General features: G+C 39.7%; 1 protein-coding gene across 1 annotated transcript in view; it reads right to left on the minus strand.

Moving 5' to 3' along the window:
• Positions 1-21,851, minus strand: part of ATP10B (ATPase phospholipid transporting 10B (putative)) — a 286,968-nt gene extending 265,117 nt beyond the window's left edge. Inside the window, exon 1 of the mRNA XM_089662837.1 lies at positions 21,806-21,851. The gene's annotated coding sequence lies outside the window, so the exon portion shown is untranslated. The remainder of the gene's footprint in view (positions 1-21,805) is intronic.
• Positions 21,852-26,407: the final 4,556 nt, after the last annotated feature.

Here is a 26,407-nt window from a genome sequence, read left to right on the forward strand (position 1 = left end):
AAGCACTGCTAATTACTGGGTGATGATAAATACATGTAAAAGCTCCCACGGGGGCAAAAAAAGTTTCTAAGGGCTGTCCATTTTTTGGAAGTGCACCGGTACACTTTTTAGTGCAAGTGTAGCTAGCAATGCAACACACGTCTATCGCAAGATGCTTTGGGGTGCCATTCAGAATTAATTGCAAAACAACAAGGCAACTAATGTGCTTTGCTGCATGACATTACAACAGCATAACGTGAACAAGCCCTAACTGTAACAAACTCATTATTGCAAAAAAAAAAGTCAAATACAATAATCTATGTGCTTGATGTTAATATCCACCCATTATTTTAACCCCTATGTGCCTCCCATCCCTTTAAGAGTTCTAAAATCGGGAAGTGGGCATTTTGGTCATGTGACTTCTGTGATTGGCTGTCACAGTGGTCACATGATCAGAAAGCTCCCAATCACAAGTATGCCTTGGGACCTTACCGATCCCCACAGAAGAGAAGAGGAGTTCTTATGGTGCATCTGCCTTAGAGACCAGTGGAAGGAGACAGTGGGAATATGCACTAGAGCAGCACTTCCAGGAGTAGAAGAAGACTCTGAGCAAAATAGAAGAGAAAGAAGGTGCAGTACATCCACATGTTTATTGGTAAAAACGGTTAAAACCACTTACAAAGCATGATAAGGCTCAGCCATATAGAACGTCAATAGAGGGCTCCTGTCACTGTTTCCTGGAAATCACTGTGCAGCAGCAGGGAGAGCTCAGGTGCAAAACGAAGACGGCCGCCGCTCTTCCTGGGCCGCTGTGGAACGCTCGCCGTCCACATAGAACGCACGTCCCGGAAGTGATGTCAATGGTGACGTGTTTTGGAGCACATGCTATAGCTCCTTCATCAGTCACGGTCTTGATGAAGGAGCTATTGTGCATGCTCTGAAATGCATCACCGCCCACCATTGACATCAATTCCAGGATGTGCGTTCCACGTAGATGGCGTGCATTCCGTGGTGGCCAAGGAAGAGTGGCAGACATCTTGGAGTTGCACCTGAGCTCCCCCTGCTGCTTCTGGATGGCATAGTGAGCTCCATGAAACAGTAAGAGGAGCCCTGCATTGACGTTCTATATGCCTGAGCCTTATCATCTTTTGTAAAAGGTTTTAACAGGTTTTATCAATAAACATGTGGATGTACTGCACTAAGAAGAGGCCTTCTTTCTCTTCTGTTCTACCGATCCCCACTGGCTACTGTAATGGGAGCATGCAGGAAGAGCGCTCTCAGCACGGTAAGTTGTTTTAACAGGGTTGCATATATGCGGTCACCCTGCGTTAAGGCCCACCCACCGAGTGGCCACACATATGTGTATGGCCTGCGTCAAAAGGTTAAACAGAAAATGGACAGAAAATATCCACAAGATATACGGTATGTTCATAATTAATCCTTGTGGATTATATAGGCTTCTAAAGGGATGGAGAGGACAACTACATATTTTACTCCATGCTGATAAGATCTGTTCCCTTCTCTAGCTAAACTAGATTGTAAAAGCAAAAGTAAAAAAGTCCATAGCTCAGGTACTAGAGAAATCTTCATTCAGCTTAAAAGCATACCAGTATAGTATGACAAGTTCGCTTTCATAAAACACGATTCTTTAGCTAAAGTTCACCATCACAATATAGTTTAATGAGACTTCTTGCTCCAAAGAAGTATAGAACAACTGTATTTCCTTGTCATATAAGTGCTAAAATCCCATCTGGCATACACTTCAAAACTATACTTGGTCGTTTATCTTCATCTGTCCAATGATCCCTTTAGGCTTTGCTCGGTAAAGATATTTCATTATACCAGAGATAAATACAGGAGTCACAGAAGCAAAAAAAAAGTAACACTGAGCAATTACAGGAGAACAAAATGTGTACTGACACCAACTGGAAACTCTGGAGAATTGCAAATCCCTACTTTCTTTTTATAGGTCAGAACTTAGAATATAATATTCAAAACACTTTGGGAAAACATGTTAAAACATTTGATGCTCTTCCTTGTAATTAAAAACATAAATGAGCCATTTTGGGATCATGTATATAAATAATTCCTTCTGTTTGCATGTTTCTAAGATATTCCCTCTGGGGAGTTACAGGCTGTATCTCTGATTAACAGGATTTATATAGACATGGTAGGCTCTCACCTAGATGTATATGTTTTCTGAGCAGTATCCTGAATGTGCCATTGAGTATTTTACTCTGTACAGTTTCATAGCTGTTCTGATGAATTGTCAGCCATAAGAAACATTTTGAAAATGAATGCATCTGCAGGATCAGGGAAGCGATCTATTTGCCCAGCCAAATGACCTCGATGACAGGTGCTGGAAGGTGTTCATAATCCTGATCTCCGATTCCTGTCTGTATATATGCTTTACTCACTTCTCCACCATAATTTTAATCAGTTTTTTTATTTCGTTTGATGTATAAAAAGTATAAATTCCTTCTCTAGTGTTGCCTGGCAACAAGCTAATCGGAGTAGTTGCTGCAAAACACCCATCTTTCGTAAAGACAAAAATGTTTTAAGCAGTAACATTTATTTATTGTGCATTGAGTACAATTATGGTTACATTTTCTGTTCATAATTAATTGCATCTATTGTTTATTCTAATAGCTTACAGTGTTTATTATGTTCTATACATTTTCCAAAAAACTGAGCATTTACTGCTCTATTTTTTTACTGCTGACATTTTACTGCTCTATTTTTTTCAGTACATTCTTTTAGGATATTTGTCTTCTTCTGTAATTACAATATATTGACAGTATAAGATGTACCTGTACTCAGATCAAAGGAGTGGCGCTAACCATACATTCTATACGAACTCAGTAGTAACTCAGAAAGTAATAGATGTTTCTAACTATAAAATCCATTTATAATCACATATCCATTTTTTGGTTTAGTTTGCTTGAAAACAGAATGTTTAAAAAGGATAAAAGCAAAGAACAAACTGTGTGCTGCAAATAACTGATATTTAGTAATGAAAAGAAATATGTTACCCTAGGTATGGTATAATAAAACTTTGCAGGCCATGGGCATATATGTTCAAGGCCAGCATACACAATCTGCAGAAATGAATGACATACAATATAATACCATGGTCCATTGTGCTATAAAGATTTTTCAGTACATGTACATATAGGTATATTTAATGTTCAGAGACCAATTAATAATAAAGGCAGCCCTAAGCAAGGGAGTAGTTCTAGACAGATTGATCAAACACTTGATGCAGAAAATGACACATTTCCTGTTGAATTGAGGTCAAAAAGGGCTTTTTTAAAATTGCATTGCTTAATGGTCTTTAATATGTGATGCTAAAACCTCATTATCCACACTAGTGCACTAAAGCTTCTGAAGAGTACATACAAACCAGGATCATACTTTGTGTCTTTAGAGGCTGTAATACTCTATGGGGAAAAAGCTCCTGCTTAACTTGCACTCTTTGAGAGGTTCAGAAGTGGCTTCCTCCACTACTTAACACCCATAGCGTAAAACAAAGCCAAGATAGGAAGATGTATCAAGCACATGTAACACGTATTCTCATTGGGTTCTCACCTAGGCACAGAGTGATCAGATGGCACCTTGCGCAAACACATCCTGGCAAGTGGACATTAAAGAGGAACCTACACTTTGCTGAAAAGGGTCATTTTGTACCTTGCAAATAAATTGACATAGATAATTTCCAAATTGACCAGGGAAGGCTGTGGCAAAGCAAAACAAAACTCTAGTTTTAAGTGTGTGAGCAGTCTCCAATTCATTAAAGCAGAACTTTACCCTACCCCCCCTACATTTTTCCCCCCTCCTGCCTACCGTATCCCCCTACATTTTTCCCCCCTCCCACCTACCCTACCCCCCTAAATTTTTCCCCCCTCCCACTTTCCTGATGATGTGTCTTGCACAGGAAGGATACTTACCCACCCAGTGGATCCTGTGTTGTCCCACTGAGATCACCTTCTCTGTAGCCATAACTCGGGTCCTGTGCCTCCATCTTCTTCTGGGATGTCCTTGGGGTGGCACAGGCACTCCTTCCTTCCGATGATGCATGGCTAGGCTTGCCCTCTAGTGAGTAAATGCTCCTGGCACCTCTCAGGATATCCACATCACATATCCTGAGAGGCACCAGGGCGTGCTGATATCATTCGCCTAGGCGAATAACAGAAGAGGAGTCAGGAAGAAATAGCTTTTGATAAAAAGGTAAACAAACAAAAGGAGGAAGAAAAAAACCTGATAGCCTTGCAGCGGAGGGTGGGGGGGGGGTTGATGTAGAATAGGAAACTTGTCAGGCACGATGAGGTTCTGTATTAAAACTGTGGAATGGGCAATAATAAAGATGTGCAATAACCAGTTGAAACCAATCAGATTCCAGCTACAGTATATGAAGTCAGCTGATTTGGTTTCCGATTGGTTGCCGTAGGTTACTGCACTTACACATCTTTATGGTTCTTTACAGTTCCTTAGCGAGGAAACTTGAAAAGGGTAATGAATGCAAAAGGCAATTAACTCTTATAATCTACTTCAATAAATCTTCTATGGGAAGACAATAGAGCATTGTGGTCCCCTAAAACATAGAATTGTATATAACAAGCTTAGGTACACTACTTCAAGAAGAAAGTGCCTCTAGAATTTATTAGTAAGTAAAATGCTGGTAATTATGTCTCTAAAGTACAGTAGAAAGAAATGACCTCTACAATCTCTGTTCACACACAATGTTTTTTTACAACAGACATTTTAGACCAATATGAGTAAGTATGGATATACGATATATTTCAGAAAACATTATATATTAGTGAACAGAGTGCTTGTTAAGGCAGGTGTGAGGTGAATAAAAACAAATGCATTACTCCCTTACATTTTGGAATTATTTCCTTCTGCAACATTTTTAATCTAATAGCAGGCACAGCCATTCCCTCCTGAGCCAGTCGCTAAGTAATTACAGCATAAGGAAAATAAATAATTAGTGTACAATTAACATCACATTCTTGCAGTGACATAGGTGATAATTTGCTGTAAATGAGATGGTAAGGGTGTAATTTACAGGCAATTAAAATCACATTGATTAAAGGTCAAAGTTCCTACAAGCCTCACTATAGATAAGTGCTCTTCAACTTAACACGTCATTTATAACTGGGGACCCTCTAAAAGCCAATAAGCCGGGATCGCTAGCTAGGTGACCTAGCTATATACAGTAGGTATAGGTTATGCATTCCATGAATATAAAAAATACATTGAAGTCGAAACGACACTGCACATGTTAGCTTTAAAGTACACATGTGGTCAAGTTTTGGATTTAGATAATTATATACAGCTTGCTTAACAAGTATTCAAATGAGCTTTAAGACAGCACTTATTGACTTCTGTAGCTGCAGGCGCTAAGAAGCAAAGTTCACAGCATAAGTACTTAACCCCTTGGCGCCAGTGCCTCCCGACCCTTTAAGGGTTTCAGAAGCCGGGAGGAGGGATGGGGTTTAGGGTCATGTGATCGCTGTGACACGCCGTCACATGATCAGGAAAGGTTCCGATCAAAAGAGGTGAACGGGACCTTTCCGTGAGTACCGGACATGAGTGCTGGGAGCGCGCAGGGTGCGCACTCTCAGCACATATGTTTTCCTTTAATTGCACGCAAATGTGCGGCCGCTCGGTGTCAAGTCCCAGATGCCGGGAGGCCGCACATTTGTGTGCGGCCAACGCCAGGAGGTTAAAATACACTATATTGCAAAAAGTATTGGGACACCCCTCCAAACCATTGCTTTCAGGTGTTCCAGTAACCTCCATAGCCACAGGTATATAAAATCAAGCACCTAGGCATGCAGACTGCTTCTACAAACATTTGTGCAAAAATAAGTCACTCTCAGGAGCTCAATGAATTAAAGCATGGTACCGTGATAGGTTGCCAGCTGTGCAATAAGTCCACCCATGAAATTTCCTTGCTACTAAATACTACACGGTCAACTGTTAGTGGTATTGACTTTGCAGACAGTTGGTGACTTCTGTGTGCTTCAGCATGCGCTGACCCCAATCTGTCATTTTACGTGGCCAACCACTTTGTGGCTGAGATATTGTTGTTCCCAGTTGCTTTCACTTTGTTTGCTTTCCACAAAGTGGAAGCAACTGGAAACAACAATAACTCAGGCATGAAGTGGTCGGCCGCGTAAACTGACAGATCGGTGTCAGCGCATGCTGAAGCGCACAGAAGTCACCAACTGTCTGCAGAGTCATTAGCTAAAGACATTCAGTGGTGTAAAGCACACTGCCACTGGACTCTAGAGCAGTGGAGTTCTCTGGAGCGATGAATCACACTTCTCTGTCTGGCAATCCGATGGACATGTCTGGATTTGGCGGTTGCCAGGAGAACGTTACTTACCTGACTGCATTGTGCCAAGTGTAAATTTTGATGGAGGGGGGATTATGGTGTGGTGTTGCTTTTCAGGGGTTGGGCTTGGCCCCTTAGTTCCAGTGAAGGGAACTCTTAAGGCATTAGCATACCAAGATATTTTGGACAATTTTATGCTCCCAGCTCTGTGGGAACAGTTTGGGGATGGCCCCTTCCTGTTCCAATATGACTGAGCACCAGTGCACAAAGCAAGGTCCATAAAGACATGGATGAGCAAGTTTGGAGTGGAGGAACTTGACCGGCCAGCATAGAGTCCTGACCTCAACCTGATACAACAGATTTGGGATGAATTAGAGTGGAGACTGCAAGCCAGACCTTCTCGTCTGACATCAGTGCCTGACCTCACAAATGTGCTTCTGGAAAAATAGAGCAAACAGATGGCACAGCTAATGCATTATCCAAGGTTTATTTAAAATGTCAAAATGACAAAAACATACTCACAAACATAGCATGTATGTAAAGCTTTGTAAGACAATGGAGATAGCCACAGCAATTGGCAGGGTGTCCGACTGTCAGTGTGGTCGGCCTGACCTTTCCTCAGAGCTTATCTAAAAGGTTCACATTGCCATGAAGCTCTTGGAGAAGAACAGTTGATTAACTGAGCTTCCCCATATATATATGATTAAGTGTTAAACTACAGCTTTCAATAACTTGTACCTAGCCCTATAAAAATTCCAACTTTCTGAAAATTGGGGTTTGATTGGGAACTTTCATGAGATACACTGAAGTACTGAAAAAGGTAAATAGATCATCTACCAGTAATGTCTAGCACCTTACTGTGTCTTGCACCCATTGTGGGCTTAGAATTGGAGCTATACTCAAAGTTCAGGATTTCTTGAACGTAAAGCAACATGTTTGCCTTAATTTCCTAACACTCCTCAGCATACAGTATTCTAAGTGTGTCTAGGCACTTCTATGCCTACAGCCTCTGACTGCTACTCTTATGGGATTTGTAATGAGATTACTGTACTGCTGAACAAAGGATGGTAAATGGTGAAAGATTAATACAAACTTGTCAGTTTCCAAAACCTAAACAACAAGCACCTTGTGTGCCTTCTCTGTCCAATTGGCACTAATTTCTGCACTTGCAATCCAGCAGGTAAATGCCAAAATCTAAGTGGCCTTTGGAATTTCTCTTATTGGACTGCTGAATATGGTGAGACTTACTGAGGAAGAGGTAAGGTAAACTCCATACGTGTACAAGAATTGTTTTAAAGACTAATGTAGGTGGAAGTTGAAGGTACTACAAGCTTTCTGGCCTTCTGCAGTTTTGTTAGTTTAGATGCACAAAGCAAGGTCCATAAAGACATGGATGAGCAAGTTTGGAGTGGATTATTAAGAACCTGAGAGGTTAAAGCTGATAGCAAACACACAGTGACCAGGGGTCTTGCTATTTTATAAAGTGGCCAACAGGTATTTATTGTGGAAACTTGCTGCATGCCCCCATTACACCATCTATAAAAGTGGAAGCAGACAAATATTTTTTTTACTGAATAAGCTAGTTTATGTTAATTACAAAAGGAGGAAGGTTTTTTCTATACACAATGGCAGGAGTAGCAAAAAAAAAAAAAAAAAAGCTCAAAAGCCCTAGCAAACACTGAACATGTGAAACTGTTTGCTGTGGAAATTAATAAGCAACAATAAACAGGTGTCTGTAAAGCTTTCAAGGTTTCCTGATGTCATAAGGGGACATAAAAACTTACACAACTTTTTTTTGCTGTTAAAGGACCTAAAAAGTTATTATAATTGGGGTGTATTTACGCTGTGTTGCTTCAATGCAATGCCTTTTTCTGCAAGAATGCATGCTGCATTATTGTAGCCAATGACTGGTACACTGTTCACTTCTCCCTGAGCTTGACTAAAATAACCACACTAAACAAAAAAGATACTTTTAACTGCGTTCACACTTTATTATTTAAGTATCGGCCACAGCTTGATATCTTTGAGTAATGAACAATCAACCAATAAAACATATCTAACACCAAATCCCTTTTTAGCAGTGCTGAGTGGCGTATCTTCACTTTTTTACCTTAGCAGGAGCAGATTCAGCCACCAGCCATCCAGGTCAGGCTCAGGGGCTTACTTGGGTCTCCTGCTTACAATTCCACAGCCTTTACCAGCCACCTGCCACCTCAGCCCACAAAAGGGATAAATGTCAGCTGTGACAAAAATATCACATGACAACAAATATACAGGACTGGAACTAATAATAACAAGGTGTCACTGAATTAATTACTTTGTATTTATTTATTCATCGTCCTGCAAGAAAAAACTGCACGTCTTTATTTTGTTATGTATGTATTCTTTTTTTTTTTTTTTATTAATATATTAATTTTCTTATTTTGTTATAAATGTCATAAGCAAAGCCATAACAACAAAATCCAGGAACAAAAACTTGGGGAGGTGAGGTGGGGACTTCTTTCTTTGTTGAAGGGCGCCAACTGAGTGACCAGTATATCACGGGATTCAACGTGATGCAGGAGTCCCCTCCTTTTTCTTCCTCCTTCCAATAATCTGCCACCACAATTCAAATCACGGCCCTTCATTATCCTGTCCTTCTGCCATCACTTAACCCCTTTATTACCCTACAGACTAGTCCGAAGGGACCGTCCCCAGTCATGATGCTTGCTGTGTTTATAACACAGGACATTATTTTTATTTTGAATGGGCTGGCAGCAAAATTTAACAAGGGAGTTCAACCTGTGGCCCGTGGAGCCTACTGATGTGGCCCGCAACCTCCGACTAGGGAAGCACATTCCTGGGGCTTGTTAAACATGATTTGGGTTTGCTGATTTGCCATCCCAGAGCATCAGGGAGATCGAGCTGGAGTCTGAAGAGGCAGGTGGCTGCTGAGGGAGCAGGAACCTCATAAGCCGATGCTTCCTCTGCAACAAGTGCACTTCTCCTGGGACCTTTCTGGCAGCCTGGAGAGTGATGCCAGCAGAAGGTGTATGAGCAAAAGAAGTGTATTAAACAACATACACTGCACTTTTGCAATGGGTATATTAGCACCTATAAAAGGGTTAACATCTATTAGACTGCTTTCACACTGATCTGTGGGTGCAGTGCAGTGCATCTGTGGCTTTCCCGGGAGTTAGCTGCACTGAGCCATAGACTTCCCTCCCCATGCACCAAGGGGCCATGCAGTCTTCCTGTCACATTCTGTTTTACACTTGGACAGGAAGGGTGGCAGGTGTGGCATGTACAGGAACCTATCCTCTCCATTTTCCTCCTGTAACCACTGAAATCCAGATTCTCTTCCTCTCATTCCTGCCCGAATTCAGCTGCTGCAAGAGGTAAATGTTCTTTATGTTATTTAACCACTTGCCTACCGGGCACTTAAAACCCCTTCCTGCCCAGGCCAATTTTCAGATTTCAGCGCTGCAGCACTTTGAATGACAATTGCACGGTCATGCAACACTGTACCCATATGAAAATTTGTATATTTTTTTCACACAAATAGAGCTTTCTTTTGGTGGTATTTACTTGCTATAAACAAAAAAAAAAAAAAGCAAACAATTTGGAAAAAAAATGTTTTTCATTGTTTCTATTATACAATTTTGCAAACAGGTAATTTTTGCTTTTTAATTTGATTTGCGGGTCTGCATGCCTTTAAATACACTGACTTTTTAATATATTTTTTCATATATCTTTTTGATCTATCTTATATTGTAGCATTACTTCATACTGTGCGGGGGATGATAATTGTCACTCATGAAGTATATACTGATTGCCCAGTGATGCTGGTTTTCATCATCATGGGAATGATATGGATAATCAATACATTGTAGCGATATATTGCACAGATTTTTGATATGTTTATATCTATTAGATATGGGTCGCTGATAAAATGGCTCGTTTGTTGCTAGTTGCATTATTCAAGGGAATATAACGATATCTAATGTCCCATAGTGATAGAATGGGTAATTCCTCAATGCGCTTTTGTCTATTGAATGTTCGTCTTCAAAAAAATGGCATCTGGTAATTTAGTAATGGACCTCAACAGAATGGCACCCGGTAATTAGAGGCATTCCTCTCAGACTATTTAAATAGTGTTGTACTATGATGTCAGCAATGGGCATACCCTTGAGGACGTGCATGTGCACAAAACGCATTGGGTGGAGCCTACGTGCTGATGTCACACTTCCAGGTCCGTGCTTCGAAATGGCGGCCATCTTGCATCTTCTTTCAGGATAGAACTGGACCATTACAGTTGTCGGAGAGTGAATAACACAGACCCGCTTGTTATATTTGCTACCTAACAAGTAGCTCACTGGTGAGTGCATAGTGGTGGTGGATTGCAAATCGGATTCCAGAGCACTGTGTGGGACTGACCACGATTTACTATGATTACTATTATCACACCACTAATACACAGATTCATATTGGAAGGACTTTTTTGTTTATTATTCTATTGGTCACACTGAGATTTATTTATATTTAATTTATATACATTTTCTGTCAAATAATTGATTAATTATTTACTTTATATGTTCTCATGCGCTGCACCCTTTATATATTTGTCTACTGAGATTTTTTGTCACTATCTCTGGTGCAAGCTGCTCCCATTTCTACAGCGCTCGACGTTTGCTTTTTGATATTGTTTTTTTTATACATGTTTAAGAAAAAACATAAAACTGTAAATTTGAGTCCATTTGATAAACAGGAAGCTAGCATTTTCAGTGGAAAAAGCCAGTAGGGGCAGCCTACATCTTTCTATCAATACAGTTCCTTTACTAGGTTCTGATCTACATATGCCGTGTTAAAAAACGAAATACCCTGTAATAAAAATGTTGCCAACATTTACAAAACACGAGCCAATTTAAACTATGCAAAAAGTCAGCAATAAAAATGTTCTTTATGCTTTGTTTCCATGAGTCAGGGATGACCAGTGTACAGTTTTTATTATTACATTGACATTCACATTCTAAGTAACACACAATCTGTCTGTGGTTATACTTCTCTGCCTGAATTTCTAAAGGTTAACAGTCTGCAGCATGGATTACTATATTTCTCGTTCTTTTTTTAATTAACATTCTCCTGAATGACAGCCAGCTGGTGCACTAAAGTCATGTTAGGCCCTTTACAGATATAGATGCAACATGAGTAATGACATCTCCATATTAGCTGAAAAACCAAGATATGGGGGACACTATGTTCCAATTACCAATTCTTCAAGATGAATGAAGAATGCAGAGCAGACATCAAACTGACTGCAGGTCCCATAGAATCTCCTTACTGCTACAGAAGAATTATTTGCTGAATCAAAAACATGTGGAATTATTTGTCATTTAACTCAAGGTATTGACAATGCTGAGGTCATTTATATATAACAAATCAGTAGCTCAGTTGCGACCAAATCCTCCGCTATCCAGTACTGCATTCTCCTACCTGGCTATGTGGTATGGCATAAGTGTGTAAATAACTAGAGTGACTGAACAAAAATACAAATCCTTCCAGCTTTATGCAACTACTTCTGTTCTAGCTGACATGTCCTTAAGAGTAAGATAATCATTTTTCTAGTTTCTATAACTGGGGCCAAATGTGTTCTAAGGCCTCTCCGTATAGATAGAGGATCTCTAAGGAAAGCAGTGACCAAGCCTTTTGCTGGTTAAAATGAAACCTACTTAAAACTATATCCAGACCAAGGGAAACTGTACAATTTATGATATTATTTATGTTTTATGCATTATGTTGTGTTTCAAAACATTTGAAAAGTATCTCTGACTCTCTAAACATAAACCCAAACCTTTGAATATATGATAAAAGTGTCAATATCATGACAATCAGTGTAAAACTGAAATGAAAGTCCTTTCTGTTGAATATCCAAATAAAGCTGATCGCATATCTAATATTGTCATAAAATAATCTGAAACGCGTACAAGAGCTAAACTAAGTTCAGTCTTAATTTGTTTCTATTACACAGCATTTAAGTTTTTTCCCCAATACCAAAAAACAAATTGAAAGCAAAAAACTTAAAATGTAGATATATGAGGTAGTGAGAATTGCTTGCAAAACACCACTGGGAAACTATTTGAATCTGATCAATTATGAAAAGCCAAATTATGGTTATAATCATCCATGTATAATAATTCCTTTGACAAAAGAGACTTTTAAGAAGTACACAGATGGGTTTCTCACTAATCACATAGTTCTTCAATAAGATGTGCCTGCAAACTAATTATCTCAGTATAGCTGATTATTACCTGCTCACATCCACCTTGCTGAATACACATACTGCGTTTAAAATAGGACTGAATTTGAGCTGCTGAATAGCTAAATTTTTATGAATTGTTATAAATAAAGGAATGCATTATCCAATTTATTGAATAATATTAAAGGTGACTTAAAGTGACGTTAAGCTCTAGTTTTACAATAATATATTCTATTCTATTATGTATTTGTAACTCAAAAAAATAAAAAAATACCTTCTATTGCTCTCAGCCTCACAATCTCAATTTTTTTTCGCTGCTTTGATCCAACCTCCACTCAGAAGGTGGCTATGTTAATTTTCTATGGTCCCACTGTAACTAGAAATAAGGCACTCTCTAGCTCACTTGCTGTCACTGCACCAGTCAATGCCAATATCTGTTCTCACAAGAAACTCAGTTACATCTGTGGAGTCTACCCACTTCCATTCACACATACCTAAAGCCCTGAAGAAGGGGGAGTCCATTCCCCCGAAATGCGTTGGCATAAATTTCTGTATCCATTATCTTCAATAAAAGATTGTAACCTTTCCATCAAATATGGTATTACTTTGGAAATCGGGCCCTCCATCTCCATCCAAATACATTTTTAACACCTGGAATGTGCAGTTTTGCCAATGTCAAAATCTGATCAACTTCTTTTTGAGCCACAAGACTTCTAGTTCCACCCTAATGATTGATGTATGTATTATTGTCGAATCAAGGTCAAATTGCATGACCATGTAGTTGAAACATCCAGAGCGGGAGGGACAACTCAATCACTTGTAAATTCATTCATGTTGATAGGGAAACAAGTTTCCTTTTGAGACCAAGTTCCTTGTGAAGATGTCCTTGACCTGTTGGGCATGCATCAGTAGTGAGGATTCTCCACATCAGTGGCAAGGCAGGATTTGTGAGCCACCAAGCCAGGAATACTCTGGTTTTAAGTGTTAGGCACATGTAATTTACTAGAGAAACCTTTTTGTCCAACATAGCCAAAATGTTGAGTTGCAATGGTCTGGAGTATAATTAAGTGAAGGGGATTTTCTCAATGAATAGACCTCCAACAGACCCAAAATGTTCATGCAAAAGCAAAATGGAGGATGGTTCCCTAGGGCCCTGGGAATAGAAGGTCAGGAGTTTCTCCTGTTGAAAGAGAACACTGGACAAAGCAATATCTAGAAGTAGACCTAGACACTCTAAGGAATGGGCTGGTCCCAGCGCTGAACGTATAGGATCCAACCAATGCTTTGAAGATTCTAAACCATTCTATGGACATTGACATTGGGGGTCATCTTGGTATCCCAGAATGGGAATGTCCTTTGAGTGTAGCAAGGTTAGAACATGAGCTAGCACCTTGGTGGGAATTCAAGGTGCAATGGACAATCCAAAAAGAAGGGCAATGACTTGGTACTGCTGTGCACCCACAGCAAAAGCACAGGAAGGTTTGATGTGCCAGAAACAAAACAAAAAAAAAAAAAAAAGGAGGACATGCAGGTAGACATTCTTGACATCCATTGAGGCCCAAATGTCTCTCAGAAGAAGGAAGGGAATGATTGAATGGGTAAATACTATACAGAATGTACACATTGAAAATTTTCAGGAATAAAATGAGACCCCTTTTGTTTTGGTAAAAGTGAACAAGTTGGAGGAGAAACCATGACATTTTTGCTACAGAAGGGGAGCCACAACTCTTTAGGAGAGAAGTTGTGCCAGGACAGTGTGAAGGTCTGCTAATCATTGCAAGGATGTTAGCAGATGAGACAGCTTAAAGCAGGGTAATGGTAGATTTTGGAATTCTAGCCTGTAGCCCCTGGACACGGCCTCCCTCACCCATGTGACTGATATACATTTGGTCTAGGTGGTTGCAAAGACTAACCACTTTGGTAAGGGGGCATCCCTTACTTGTCAGGAGGACTTGTCTATAGGTTAGAAAGGTCTCAATATCCAAAGTTTCCAGGAGAAATAACTCTTGGACTTGGACTTAGAGAACTGGGAGAAACAAAATGAACTTTGTTTAGAAACAGAAGAAGTATGAGATTTTCTAGCTTGACCCTTAGCTTTCTTTTTGCTGAAGCAGAAGTGTACCCTTTTCCCAGTGACATTTTTAATAAAGTTCTCTAGGCAAGCACCAAATAGGCATTCTCCCTTAAAGGGTATACATAGTAAGCATTTTTTGCACTGCTGTGCAACTGACCAACATTTAAGCAAGAGAGTCCTTTGCATATATACAGAGAGGAGACATATTCTGAATATGAGACATACTGCACTGCTCAAAAAAATTAAAGGAACACTTTGAAAACACATCAGATCTCAATGGGGAAAAATATCATGCTGGATATCTATACTGATATGGACTGGGTAATCTTGTTAGGAACGTAAGGATGCCCCATCGTTTGACGGCAATGAAAATGATCAACCTACAGAGGACTGAATTCAAAGATACCCAGAAAATTATGCAGCAGGCTAGTCCATTTTGCTGAAATGTAATTGCAGCAACTCAGAATGGTACTCAGTAGTTTGTATGGCCCTCACATGCTTGTTTGCATGCCTGACAACATTGAGGCATGCTCCTAATGAGACGACGGATGGTGTCCTGGGGTTTTTCCTTCCAGATCTGGACAAGGGCATCACTGAGCTCCTGGACAGTCTGAGGCGCAACCTGGCAGCATCAGATGGACCAAAACATGCTATCCGAGAGGTGTTCTATTGGATTTAGGTCAGTCAAGCATGAAGGGCATTCAATGGTATCAATGCCTTCATCCTCCAGGAACTGCCTGCAAACTCTCGCCACATGAGACCGGGCATTTTCATACACCAGGAGGAACCCAGGATCCACTGCACCAGCGTAGGATCTGACAATGGGTCCAAGGATTTCATCCCAATACCTAATGGCAGTCAGGGTGCCATTGTCTAGCCTGTAGAGGTCTGTATGCCCCTCCATGGATATACCTCCCCAGACCATCACTGACCTACCACCAAAACGGTCATGCGGAACAATCTTAAAGGCAACATAATGTTCTCCATGGCTTCTCCAGACCCTTTCACATCTGTCACATGTGCTCAGGGTGAACCTGCTCTCATCTGTGAAAAGCACATGGCACCTGTGGCGGACCTGCCAATTCTGGTGTTCAATGGCAAATGCCAATCGAGCTCTATGGCGCTGGGCCTCCCTCATGAAGTCTCTTTCTGATTGTTTATTCAGAGACATTCATACCAGTGGCCTGCTGGAGGTCATTTTGTATGGCTCTGGCAGTGCTCAATCTGTTCCTCCTTGCACAAAGGAGTGGATACCGGTCCTGTTGATGGGTTAAGGACCTTCTACGGCCCTGTGCAGCTCTCCTAGAGTAACTGCCTGTCTCCTGGAATCTCCTCCATGCTCTTGAGAATGTGCTGGGGGACACAGCAAACCTTCTGCAATGGCACGTATTGATGTGCCATCCTGGAGGAGTTGGACTTCCTGTGCAACCTCTGTAGGGTCCAGGTATCGCCTCATGTTACCAGTAGTGATACTGTCCCTAGCCAAATGCGAAATTAGTGAAAAACAGTGAGAAGAGATGAGTAGGGGAAAAACCTGTAAAACCATTCCTGTTTTGGGGGTCATCTCATTGTTGCCCATCTAGTGCACCTGTTGTTAATTTCATTAACACCAAAGCAGTTGAAACTGATTAACAACACCCTCTGCTACTTAACTGACCAGATCAATATCCCAGGAATTTAATTGACTTGATGCTGTACTCTGATTAAAAAAAGTTCCTTTCATTTTTTTTGAGCAGCGTATATCTTCAAGCCCATCAATACAGTAGTGTAGGGCAGCAGACATGAGAATCTGATAAGATGGTGTCAGGAGACGTAGACATATTCTTGGTCCAAACTGAGAAGGTCTGGCAAATGGCCATACAATAGCAGGTTACCGTGCATCTTTAAACAACGGAATCTCCTCAACAGGGATGGTTAGGGGTTTTTATAAGGCAAGAAATAACTGATTCATCACCATATTTTGAAAAATGCCCCCTCATGAGAGTGTTTTTGGGCAATACATTTGGGAGAGAAAAACAAAATTGTTAGGAGAGGACTAATCACCATACAAAACAAATGTACTGGCATCCCTAGAGGAATCACATGTGGGTTGCTCCAGTTCTAAACATGTATGCGCAGCATCAACAAGGACAGAGATAGTATCCTTAAGCTCAGGAGTTATGTTAAAAGACATAAACTCCTCAGGCACCAGATCGTCAAAAGAGATAAATTAGACTCATTATCCAAAATGGATAGATTAGGCATTTTATCATCCAGATATTAACCACTAGCCAACCAGCCACTGTAGAAATACGGCGGGAGGTCGGCACGGCTGGGCAAAACCACGTTTTAAAACGTGCGTTTGCAAAACATGTAGGGAGGCGCGCACGAGACACGCCACCGCCCTACCTGTCCCGCCGATCACTGCCACAGATGTCAGTCGCCGGGTCACGGCCGGTCTTAACCTGCTGTGTCCCGCCGATTAGCAGCAATCACTGACAGAGAGCAGGGCTGCAGTAGCTCTGCCTTTCTGTCAGTTCCCTGTCAGCTCCTGACATCCTGAGCCGGAGAGAAGAGTTTATCTCTCCGGATCAGCGGTTTCCCGTGCAGTACACACCCCCAGCCCCCTAGTAAAACACTCCCCTCACACAGTTAACCCTTTCAGTAAATGAAAAAGTTAACCCCCTTCCTCCCCAGTGCCATTAGTACAGTGTCAGTGTTTTTTTTTTTTTGCACTGATCACTGTATTGGTGTCACTGGGGATGTCAGTGACCCCAAGTCAGTTCCCCCCAGTGTCAGAATGTCCTCCGCAGCCCCGCCATAAGTCGCTGATCACCGCCATAAGTCACTGATAGCCGCCATAAGTCGCTGATCGCCGCCATTATTAGTATAAAAAAAATTAAAAATCCCAGTATCTTTCCCGCCATTTGTAAACGCTATAACTTTCACGTAAACCAATTAATTTACACGTATTGGGTTTTTTTTTTAGCAAAGACATGTTGCAGAATGCATTTTGGCCGAAATTTATGACGAAATTTGATTTTAAATTTTTTTTTACTGGACGTGTTTTATAGCAAAAAGTCCAAAATATTGTTTTTTTTTCTCAAAATTGTCAGCCTTTTTTTTTTATAGCGCAAAAAATAAAAAACGAACAGGCGACCAAATACCACCGAAAGAAAGCTCTATTTATGTAAAAAAAGGACATAAATGTCATTTATGTACCGTATTGCATGACCGCACAATTTTCCGTTAAACTAGCGCAGCGCTGCATAGCAAAAAAATGGTGTCAATTGCAGTATCTATACCATAGTTTGTAGATGCTATAACTTTCACACAAAGCAATCAATATACACTTATTGGGATTTTTTTACCAAAAACATGTAGCAGAATACATTTTGGCCTAAATTTATAACTAACTTTGAGTTTACTATAAATTTTTTATAGCTGAAAGTAAAAAATATTTGGTCTTTTTTTTTTATAGCGTGAAAAATAAAAAGTGTACAGGTGATCAAATACCACCGAAAGAAAGCTCTATTTGTGTGAAAAAAAGGACATAAATTTCGTTTGGGTGCAGAATTGCATGACCGCGCAATTATCAGTTGAATTAGTGCAGCGCCAAGTAGCAAAAAAAGGCCTGGTCATTAAGGGGGGTAAATCTTAAGGGGGGTAAAGCCTCAGGAGGGCAAGTGGTTAAATAAAAACTTTTTTTTTTTTTACACCTGTGCTCTATTTATATATACAACAGCCCAGCAGTTGACCACAAATGGTTCCCTAGACATCCAAAGGGTATAAAAGTGATCAAGCTGCAGTGCTAAAACAAATATATACCCTTATTTAACCACTTGAGCTCCAGAGGATTTACCCCCCTTAATGACCAGGCCTCTTTTTGCTACTCGGCGCTGCACTAATTCAACTGATAATTGCGCGGTCATGCAATGCTGCACCCAAACAAAATTTACGTCCTTTTTTTCACAGAAATAGAGCTTTCTTTCGGTGTAATTTGATCACCTGTGCGCTTTTTATTTTTCACGCTATAAACAAAAAAAGGCCAACAATTTTGAAGAAAAACAATATTTTTTACTTTCAGCTATAAAAAATATATAGTAAACTCAAACTTGGTTATAAATCTAGGCCAAAATGTATTCTGCTACATGTTTTTGGTAAAAAAATCCCAATAAGTGTATATTGATTGCTTTGTGTGGAAGTTATAGCGTCTACAAACTATGGTATAAATACTGCAATTTACGCCATTTTTCTGCTATACAGCGCTGCGCTAGTTTAACGGACAATTGCGCGGTCATGCAATATGGTACATAAATGAAATTTACATCCTTTTTTTCCCCACAAATTGAGCTTTCTTTCGGTGGTATTTGATCGCCTGTTCAGTTTTTATTTTTTGCGCTATAAAAAAAAAAAGGCAATATTTTGGACTTTTTGCTATAAAACATGTCCAATAAAAAAAAAATGCAAAAATCAAATTTAGTCATAAATTTCAGCCAAAATGCATTCTGCGACATGTCTTTGATTAAAAAAAAAAACCCAATACGTGTAAATTAATTGGTTTACGTGAAACAGATAGGACAGATAGGGCGGCCGTGCGCCCCCTATTTGTTTACAAAACACACGTTTTAAAATGTGGTTTTGCCTGCGAGTGCCGCCCTGCCGCCGTATATGTACAGTGGCTGGGCGGCATGTAGTTATTAGTGCACAAATCTTAATGTGCATAAAACCTTAAAAAATGCACCATACTATCCCAAATAAAGTGCTGCTCAACATCAATGTCCAATCTCTATCTATCCATCCTTCCTATCCATCCATCTCCATTTGAACTCTGGAAGGTTTTACCCTTTTCATGACCAGGGCATGTTTTGCTATTCAGCACTGTGCTACTTTAAAGGATAGGTTCACCTTTTGGACAAAAAAATATTAAATGCACATTTTTTTGCAGGTAAAAAAGATGTGCATTTATTATTTTTGTCCAAAGGAGCCTGTAAAGAACTGCACCAGCGATCAGTACATCGCTGATGCCATTCAGGTATATCTGCTTGCCGTATGGGATGTATGAGCAGGCAGATGTACTGACAGGAAGCTTCAATTAATTACAACGGCACTCCACAGTGCAGTGGTAGTTCATTGAAAACCACAAGCCCACAGCCGTTCAGGCTGTCGGGACTTGTAGGCACTCATTCACAGAATACTGTGAATGAGTGACGCAGCTGTGTGGGCAGAGCCCCGCATGGCCGCGCTGCTTTCAAATCTGGCAGATGGTATGGGGAAACTTCTCCTTGCACTGTCTATCAGAGGGGGGGGGGGGCGTTGGGTGCTATAGGAACATGTTACATGTTCCACCCTAAACATGTAACATGTTCCAAAGGTGAACTTGCCCTTTAACTGGTAATTGTGCAGTCATTCAACACCGTACCCAAATTAAATTTATATTGTTTTTTTTTCACACAAATAGAACTTTCTTTTGGTATTTGATCACCACTGAGTTTTTTTTATTATAAACAGGACAAGACTGCAAATTTTGAAAAAAAAATTACAAACATTTTTTATACTTTGTTATAAAACATATCCAATAAAAGAATAAAAAAAAAATGTCTCCATAAATTTAGGCCAAAATATATTCTGCTACGTCTTTGGCAAAAAAAGTGTATATTGATTGGTTTGTGTGAAAATTATAGTGTCTACAATCTGTGGTATATACTGGAATTTTTATTTATTTTTATACTAATAATGGTGGTGACCATCGACTTATTGTGAGACTGTGATAATGCGGAGGGCAATCTGACACTGAATGGGAGGTAGACTGATACGGACATCACCAGTGACACGAAGTGATCAGTGATAATACTATACACTGTCACTGTACTAATGATACTGGCTGGGACGGGGTTAACATCTCGGGGTAATCAAGGGGCTAAGTGTGTGCCTAACAAGTGTTAATGTGTGTAACATGTGCTGCTTTTTACTAAAAATCTGTTTGTACTGTACCTTTTCCCTGCTTTTCAGAGAGAAGAAACACACAGATCATTCCCTCTGTACAAAGCCCGGTGTGTTTGTCAACAGCCAATCAGTAGGTTTTAGCCATGAATCACTGGCTGAAACATACTGTGTCCAATCACAGCAGGAGTTGGCGGGGGGCATCCTGAACCCGAAGCAGGTGCTGACATACAGGTATGTGACGGTGCCTGTATGAGTCGCCGTCCACAATAAAATTATTGTGGGCAATCGGAAAGTGGTTATATATGGGCACACAGTGGCTAAGTGGTTAACACTTCCACCTGGCAGTACTAGGCTCATTGGCTCAAATCCCAACCACGGCACCACCTGCCTGCCTCTCTGTGCCTGAGTGGGTTTCCTTCCACACTCCAAAGATATTCTGGTAGGTTAATTGGCTCCTGTTGAAATTGGCCCTTGTATGTGTATGTATGAATGTAAGTTAGCGACCTTAGATTGTACACCCCTTGAGGGTTAGGGACTGATGTGAATGTACAATATATATATATGTAAAGCACTGCGTAAATTGACGGCACTATATAAGTACCTGAAATAAATATATTGCAACAAATCATCAGTGCTTAGCAAGTCTTGTGAACCAGTGTCCATTCCTGACAAAGTCAGTGACCACAATAAAACACTTCACTCTAAAAAGTGCCAATGGATATACTCCTGGTACTCTCCTTTTTCCCCCACTTATGAATTCACTCGCCAGATAAAATAACTCCTTATGTTAATAAGTGGGTCTACAAGCACTTGTAGATGTTGTTAGTAAATGTAATCCCCCCTCTACATGATTTTCTTGAATCTCCATACACCAGTTTGAATGCAAAAAGACAGGGAAAACTCACACCACTTAATACTGTTCATTAAAGTGATTAAAATCTTAGCACTCACTTTTAGTAGTACATCTCCTTGAACCTGAGATAACCAGCTTGTATAACTGTAGTAGATCTGTTCCACCTGCTCACTCCATACTGCTATTATGGAAAGTGAGCAACGCTATTAGGGGCACTCACAAAACCCAGCTTTGGGAGCAGGAGGGGGTAGGAGACTTTCTGTGACCAAGACAAGAAAAAAGACTGACCCTGGGGGGGGGGGGGGGGGAGTCGGTGGTGCTTTTATTAAGACCAAAGGGAAGGACAGGCAGAGGAAAAAACACCTAACAAACACACAGATATATACACACACTTACCTTTTCCCCCCAGGTGTTCACGTTCAAGGATGTCTTTAATTCATCCAAAATCCTGTGGAAGTGAGGCAACATGCAGTTATATTTCATATAATTAGGCATACCATAAATAATACATTTATAGTAAGTCCTCATGCACACTGAACGTTTTTACAGCTGCTGTTTTTGGCTTTTTTTCTACAGCCAGTAAACTCCCCAGCACGTTATCCTATGTGTCTATGCACACATATGCTTTAATCAGTGTTTTTTGGCTGGAAAAAATAACCAAAACTAAATGGGTTTTTAGAGGACTTTTTTAGCTATAAAAATGCTCTAACGCTGGTAAACGTGGTAAAATGCGAAAAACTAGTGTTTTTGAGTATTTGTTTAGCCAAAGTTTTTATTTTTTTTTTTAAATTGCTAAAAACACTAATGCTGAAAAATGCGGCTAAGCGCAAAAGAAAAAACTCTACAACATACTAACAACTCATGTTTTAACATGACTTATACAGCTAACACTGCGGGTGTTTTTAAAACTTCCAGTGTGCATGAGGATTAACTAAATAAATGGGAGCATTTAACAGTTAGTGCTAGAAAGCACATTTATTTGTAGCATGATACAAAGTCAATGCTCCTCTAAGCAGCCATTTGTCCTGGAGGAAGGGTGTAGTTGTTATTGGCATGGAGCTTTTGAAACAGCAAAAAAAAAATATAGATGGTCTAGCATTGTCGAGAACAGGAAGTCCACTTTATAAAGGATTTCTAGGTAAGATAAATTGCAACATATATGGGTCATTTACAGCTGAAAGATCTGCCATCATAATTATGTGGTGGCTCTTAACTAGACTTGTGGATACAATGGCTAAGCACTAGACAAGGCCCAGCCTATACATCAGCTGCTTTCTGTTTAAAAATTTTAACTGGTAACTGATGGGGCAAATTGTCAATGCTGAGTCCTTCCCGTATTGTGCTCAGAGTTCAGAAGATCTTTGCCTCTGGAGGGTGTTTAGATCAGTTGCAGTTTCCCTTCAATGCTTCTGCCAACTGCACAACCCCAACGCTCAAGCCCAATGCTCCTGCCCATCTTAGAATTATGGAAAATTTAGTCCTCTGAAGGCTCTGCATTTTATTTGCTGGTCCCATGGAAGATGCAAGTGTAGCACTCAGCATAATTTTTTTTCAGTTTCACAGCAGACAAGATTCACCACGGTCAGGAAGGGAGGTAGGTGAGGCATATTAAAAGAAGATATAGCTAAGGAGCAACGACCTGGTTAGACCTTCTCCAGTTAAAGTTATAAATCACAATGCCAGACCAGCAATCTCCATCTGCTCATGTATGGACATTTAAAAAAATGAAATGTCAGTAACAAGGTGAAATAAAAAAGTTCTTTATGGTATGCAAGGAGTAAAATATTCAATAGAGCAAGTATGTTTCAGTCAATTAAAGACCTTATTCATGGTATGAATAAGGTCTACTCTTGACTGAAACACGTTTGTGTTGGTTGCTCTATGGAATATTTTACTCCTTGCATACAATAAAGAAGAATGTTTTTATTTCACCTTATTGCCTACATTTTGTTTTTCTTGGATATTAAAAGAAGGGTTTGGGGCAAAAAAGACAATAGCAAAGGTTTCATTAAATGCTGATAACTAACTCAGATCCAAAAGGTGATGTTTTACACCTCTACAGTAAATGATGATGCCAAATATAATGAAATTTATATAAAAACTTTAAAGCAGAATTCCAACCAAAAACAGCAAGATAGCAATGAATAACCAATTAACCAGCTTTTTCCACAATATTCTTTCATCCAGAGATTTACCCCACAGGACTTTTTTTGTACTGCTAGATGTCCTCATTTTGATGGCCAGTATCATTTAACCCACTTCCTCTGAGCCCAGCTCATCATGGACTTGTGACTGGACAATGAAATGAGACAATGCACATTGATAATATCTGCTGCTTTCTCCTGCTATCAATGTGCTTTTTTTCAGCACATGAACTTATTGGCTCCTTGTAAAGTGTCTTCCTCTCACACTCCAACTCTGCTGAGCAGAAACTTGAAGAGGGTGATACCGGGTTAAATTCAGATACTTAGACTTCTTGCATTTAATAAATAAATTGAAGACAAATACATTTTTTATACAGCTGCAATAATTTGTGTCTTTTAGATCTATCTTTTAGAGTTCAGCTTTAAAAGGTATTGTATACTTTCAACTGATTTTGTTGTTTTAACTTGTTATTAGTGTAGTTCTATTCTCCGTGCTGTTTGATTGCCTTACACGACAATGACAGGCTCACATGTTGTGGCTGCAGTTTGTAGTGTCATAGCTGATCAATTTCTGTATGTCTATGGTTTGTTACAGCTAGCCTGTCCCGAATCACCAAACGGACATGTAAACATCTTGTTCCAGGTCACAGTATCCAGTGCATGCATTACCATTTACTCTGCGTATCATCACAAATGCGGGAATGCTAAAGTAAAAAAACAACAACAAAAAAAAAACCTGTAGGGTACACTTTGTGTGCCTGTGAATATTTTGGCTGCAACTGTCTGCCAGATCTAATTAGCTCTCACCTGCAAGGCACTAGATTGAGACCCCAAAGATTGTTGGATTTTTAGCTTCTTCATAGGAAGTGTCAGTTCTTAGACTACAAAGGTCATGCATTAACCTGTGCATTGCCATGCCACATGGCTCATGATTGAATACAGAGAGAAACTTCTGACACAGAATTGTGAAGATTTACTGTACTATAGGCTGTGAAAACGAGGCAACAGATGACACCATGAAACTACATGATCAATACACACCTTATGCAGGTGAAAAACACAAGGTGCAGGTAGGAAGGTTTATAATGCCTTTAAGTTTAGTTATAGAAATTGTTTTCATCCTTTACACCCCGGTCATATCAGGTGCGACTTGGCATTCAATTTGCATGCCATGCGACTTGCAAATCGTATGCCAAGTCATATCAGTTTCTACAGTCACCAATTTCTAAAGTAGTGCATGCACTAATTTTGTTAGGATTTGCATAGACATCTGTGTCAGATGTCTTGCAAATCACACCTCACTGTAAGTCACATGATTTAAAAATTGGCTTTGATGTAACTGGGGTGTAAAAGTGTATGCCAAGGCAATAAAATCCCTATCTTTTATCCCTTTAAACACACTGCAAGTACAGCGAAAATAACAGTTGATGTGCCAGAGATATGGTGTGCTCCTACCTTCCTCTTTGACATCACACACAGCTCTGCTTACTCATTTCTGATGGATTGCAACACAGACCTCTTTTCTTCTTTCTGCCCCTTCCCATCTCCACAACCTCTTCTTGTACATCAAAAGAAGTTAATAACTATTTTTTTTACATTTACTAAACAAATTTAACAAAACCATTTCAATGATATATTTTGCAGACCAAAATGGAGCAGACAAAAAAGTACATTGTTAGAGTTTACATATATTTAACCTAACCCTGGAAATTACCCTTAACCTAAACCTAAAACTAAATTTCAATTTCCCCTAACTGTAATATTTAATCCAACAACTCTTTAAACTCTTACAACTCCTTAAACTTTGTTACCGAAGCCTGACATTCTGTTCCATGATTTTATAGTGCAATTTTTGGCACTGATAGCACATTTGTATTACCAGGCAAAAGAAAGTTCATCTTACTCTAAACAATGCTAAAATTTATTGCAGACTAAAAATGTTGTAAAAAACACTGGTGCCCTTGTGTTCTGTAGGAAAAATGAAAAAAAAACATTTTATAGCAAGCTATTTTTTCCACTTTTACAGTCAATTTTGTGAATTAGTATTCTATCTTGATGTTTCTCCTTGTGGGATGCACTTGCAAGCTGCAGCAATAAAGGACAATTATAAGCAGAGGGCAAGAGTTTACAAGATGCTATGTGCAATAATATTCCCTCTCAAACAGGAGTGCTGATGTCAAATCTTGTAGCTCAGGTTGTACTTGGTAATCTTTTACAGAGTGTTTTCAGAACTATTAAATATGGTAATTGAAAACCTCAGCTAGAATGGTGGAAAGCTATTTTTTTAGTTATGCATTCAATATGCACTTCAAATGGATCCTTGGCCAGCAGTGATGCCGATAATCTGGTGCATTGTAAATTGGTGCCAAAAGGCAACCGCATAGCATTGTAATAGTATTTTTAGTGCACTCTTAGTATTGCTATGCTACTATTCATACATTTATACATTTCTGAATATGTAATAAAATTCTCTAGTTCCAGAAATCAGCACAAGCTTCACCCTACAAAAAAAAAAAAGTTTTTTAGAATCTGAAAACAAATCTCTATCTCTTTTGGAAAATTAAAAGTTTGCCTGTCCACTGAATCCTTGATTTTGGATGGGGTCCTTTTCCCTAGCCCCACTTTACTAGTTGACTCAGCATAAATCTTTTTAGTAGAAGCTCCCTCACACCTAAGAACACATAGAAGCTCCCAATTCATGTAAGCAAGAGCACTGTTGTGGGATTAACATCATGATGTTATCATGATATGCCCAAAATAATATATCTGCATTTGGGCTTAAAGCAAAACTAAATTCTGGTTTAAATGAGAAAAAATCTTTTCAAGTATATAATATTTTAACTCAAAACAGTAC

Source organism: Staurois parvus, unplaced genomic scaffold (assembly GCF_062004578.1).
Source record: "Staurois parvus isolate SC_StPar_1 unplaced genomic scaffold, SC_StPar_1.0 ptg000006l, whole genome shotgun sequence".
NCBI lineage: Eukaryota > Metazoa > Chordata > Amphibia > Anura > Ranidae > Staurois > Staurois parvus.